Below are 4,406 nucleotides of genomic sequence, written 5' to 3' on the forward strand. Positions count from 1 at the left end.
TCCAGGGAAGTCCGGCCATCTGGTCACACCATAGGAAAGCATTGCGGGCGACCAGATGGCCGAGGCGAGAGGGGCATCCAGATGGCCGGGACCGAACTGACACCAATCTGCCTGCCCTAGGACTGTAGGGCTCAGGAGCTGCGGGACTGCAGGGCTCGGGGACTGCAGGGCTCCACGGCTGCGGGGCTCCGGGGCTCCAGGGCTCCGGGGCTCCAGGGCTCCAGGGCTCCAGGGCTCCAGGGCTCCAGGGCTCCAGGGCTCCAGGGCTCCAGGGCTCCGGGGCTCCGGGGCTTCGGGGCTGCAGGGCTGCAGGGATCCGGGGCTCCGGGGCTGCTGGGCTCCAGGGCTGCTGGGCAGCAGGGCTCCGGGTTTGCAGGGCACATGAGCCATGTAGCCCGTCCCGGGCTCTTCCCAACGCCGCGGGCCGGAGGAGGGAGCCACAAACGCCTGGGAGGTTTTGCCCGGGGCACATCCCATCCGGTCCCGGGGAAGGTTTCTGGGCACACTCTTGCCCCTAGTAATCCGGAGGAAAATTACCCTCCTTTCTTGTAATCCGTGCACGCGAGGTGACAGAGGGGACCCAGGGCGCAAACGTGCCCGACCTCCTGGAGCCCTTGCTGGGGTCCGGGAGGCGAATGGCACCTCATCGGGACTTCCAGGGAAGTGCGGCCATCTAGTCGCCGCCATAGGAAAGCATTGCGGGCGACCAGATGGCCGAGGCGAGAGGGGCGACCAGATGGCCGGGACCGAAATGACGCCCAATCTGCCTGCCCCGGGCCTGTAGGGCTCAGGAGCTGCAGGGCTCTGGGGCTCCGGGGCCTCGGGGCCTCGGGGCCTCGGGGCCTCGGGGCCTCGGGGCTCCGGGCCTCCGGGCCTCAGGGGCTCTGGGGCTGCAGGGGCTCGGGGACTGCAGGGCTCCACGGCTCGGGGTCTGCAGGGCTCCGGGGCTCCGGGGCTCCAGGGCTCCGGGGCTGCTGGGCTTCAGGCCTCAGGGGCTCCAGGGCTCCAGGGCAGCAGGGCTCCGGGGCTCCAGGGCCCGGGACCCATGGAGCCCGTCCCGGGTACTTTGCCCCTCTGTGGCCCGGGGAAGGGAGCCCCGGATGCCTGGGAGGTGTTACCCAGGCATAGCCCATCTGGTCCCCCTGGCAGAGAACCACCAGCCATGGAGGGGTGTCCGGGCGTACCCTGCCCCTAGTAATCCGGAGGAAAATTACCCCCATTTCTTGTAATCCGTGCACGCGAGGTGACAGAGGGGACCCAGGGCGCAAACGTGCCCGACCTCCTGGAGCCCTTGCTAGGGTCCGGGAGGCGAATGGCACCTCATCGGGACTTCCAGGGAAGTCCGGCCATCTAGTCACCCCCATAGGAAAGCATTGCGGGCGACCAGATGGCCGAAGCGAGAGGGGCGACCAGATGGCCGGGACCGAAATGACGCCCAATCTGCCTGCCCCGGGCCTGTAGGGCTCAGGAGCTGCAGGGCTCTGGGGCTCCGGGGCCTCGGGGCTCCGGGCCTCCGGGCCTCAGGGGCTCTGGGGCTGCAGGGGCTCGGGGACTGCAGGGCTCCACGGCTCGGGGTCTGCAGGGCTCCGGGGCTCCGGGGCTCCGGGGCTCCAGGGCTCCGGGGCTGCTGGGCTTCAGGCCTCAAGGGCTCCAGGGCAGCAGGGCTCCGGGGCTCCAGTGCCCGAGACCCATGGAGCCCGTCCCGGGTACTTTGCCCCTCTGTGGACCGGGGAAGGGAGCCCCGGATGCCTGGGAGGTGTTACCCAGGCATAGCCCATCTGGTCCCCCTGGCAGAGAACCACCAGCCCTGGAGGGGTGTCCGGGCGTACCCTGCCCCTAGTAATCCGGAGGAAAATTACCCCCATTTCTTGTAATCCGTGCACGCGAGGTGACAGAGGGGACCCAGGGCGCAAACGTGCCCGACCTCCTGGAGCCCTTGCTAGGGTCCGGGAGGCGAATGGCACCTCATCGGGACTTCCAGGGAAGTCCGGCCATCTAGTCACCCCCATAGGAAAGCATTGCGGGCGACCAGATGGCCGAGGCGAGAGGGGCGACCAGATGGCCGGGACCGAAATGACGCCCAATCTGCCTGCCCCGGGCCTGTAGGGCTCAGGAGCTGCAGGGCTCTGGGGCTCCGGGGCCTCGGGGCCTCGGGGCTCCGGGCCCCCGGGCCTCAGGGGCTCTGGGGCTCTGGGGCTGCAGGGGCTCGGGGACTGCAGGGCTCCACGGCTCGGGGGCTGCAGGGCTCCGGGGCTCCGGGGCTCTGGGGCTCCAGGGCTCCGGGGCTCCGGGGCTCCAGGGCTCCAGGGCTCCGGGGCTGCTGGGCTTCAGGGCTCGGGGGCTCCAGGGCAGCAGGGCTCCGGGGCTCCAGGGCCCGGGACCCATGGAGCCCGTCCCGGGTACTTTGCCCCTCTGTGGCCCGGAGAAGGGAGCCCCGGATGCCTGGGAGGTGTTACCCAGGCATAGCCCATCTGGTCCCCCTGGCAGAGAACCACCAGCCTTGGAGGGGTGTCCGGGCGTACCCTGCCCCTAGTAATCCGGAGGAAAATTACCCCCATTTCTTGTAATCCGTGCACTCGAGGTGACAGAGGGGACCCAGGGCGCAAACGTGCCCGACCTCCTGGAGCCCTCTCTGGGATCCGGGAGGCGAATGGCACCTCATCGGGACTTCCAGGGAAGTCCGGCCATCTGGTCGCTCCATAGGAAAGCATTGCGGGCGACCAGATGGCCGAGGCGAGAGGGGCGACCAGATGGCCGGGACCGAAATGACGCCCAATCTGCCTGCCCCGGGCCTGTAGGGCTCAGGAGCTGCAGGGCTCTGGGGCTCCGGGGCCTCGGGGCCTCGGGGCTCCGGGCCCCCGGGCCTCAGGGGCTCTGGGGCTCTGGGGCTGCAGGGGCTCGGGGACTGCAGGGCTCCACGGCTCGGGGGCTGCAGGGCTCCGGGGCTCCGGGGCTCCGGGGCTCCAGGGCTCCGGGGCTCCGGGGCTCCAGGGCTCCAGGGCTCCGGGGCTGCTGGGCTTCAGGGCTCGGGGGCTCCAGGGCAGCAGGGCTCCGGGGCTCCAGGGCCCGGGACCCATGGAGCCCGTCCCGGGTACTTTGCCCCTCTGTGGCCCGGAGAAGGGAGCCCCGGATGCCTGGGAGGTGTTACCCAGGCATAGCCCATCTGGTCCCCCTGGCAGAGAACCACCAGCCTTGGAGGGGTGTCCGGGCGTACCCTGCCCCTAGTAATCCGGAGGAAAATTACCCCCATTTCTTGTAATCCGTGCACTCGAGGTGACAGAGGGGACCCAGGGCGCAAACGTGCCCGACCTCCTGGAGCCCTCTCTGGGATCCGGGAGGCGAATGGCACCTCATCGGGACTTCCAGGGAAGTCCGGCCATCTGGTCGCTCCATAGGAAAGCATTGCGGGCGACCAGATGGCCGAGGCGAGAGGCGCGACCAGATGGCCGGGACCGAAATGACGCCAATCTGCCGGCCCCGAGCCTCTGCGGGAGGGCTCCAGCCTGCCCTTGCAGGGCTTGGGGGCTCCGGGGCTCTGGGACTGCAGGACTCCGGGGCTGCAGGGCTGCAGGGCTGCAGGGCTGCAGGGCTCCGGGGCTCCGCGGCTCTGGGGCTCCGGGGCTCCAGGGCTCGGGGGCTCGGGGGCTCGGGGACTGCAGGGCTCGGGCTGCAGGGCTCCGGGCCTGCAGGGCTCCCAAGCTCCAACCAGGCCGGGGAGATCAGGGAGTCTGCCCAGGCACAAGGGACCCCTGTCCAGGGCACACGGACCCCCAGGACGCGCCGCCGTTTTCCTCCAATTTTTTTTTCCAAAATTTTGCGGAGTGGCACTCCGCCCAGCCCTACTTTTGTGGCTGTTTCTTGGACCGCCTTTCTGGTTGTTTCCATGTGTGTTTTGCTGGACAGCCTCTTGGTCTTCTCCTCTTGACTTCTTTTGTCGTTGCCCGCTTGAGGTTGGTGATTTGTTGCCTTTGCCTCTTTGTTCCGTACTCAGTGGTTTCTTGAGAGCTGTCTCTCGCCGATGTTGTCAGTGACGTTTTTGTTGTACTACCTACCGCGTGTGGGCTGTGTTTCCTATCCATGAAGCTGATATTGCTTTGGTATCTGCTCATTAGTGATTCCTGTGGCGAGGAAGACGGACGAGGAGGTAATGCCCCGGTTACTTACCGGTAATCTTCATTACTCCGAGTCCTGGCCTTCCTCGCCACTGTATAGTTTCCCTTCCCTCCCAGCCCTTTGTTGTGGCTTCATGTATACGGCTTTGGTCTTCAGGTCATGGTGTGGATCTTGTATCCTTTTATGTGATTGGTTGTTGCCACTGGGGGCCATATTGGAGGGATAGGGAGACTAGTATGTTAAATTTTGCTTGGAGTTTCTGTAGGAGCAAAATGCTCATTAGTGATTACTGT

The sequence above is a fragment of the Lissotriton vulgaris genome, chromosome 1_1, assembly GCF_964263255.1.
Source record: "Lissotriton vulgaris chromosome 1_1, aLisVul1.2, whole genome shotgun sequence".
NCBI lineage: Eukaryota > Metazoa > Chordata > Amphibia > Caudata > Salamandridae > Lissotriton > Lissotriton vulgaris.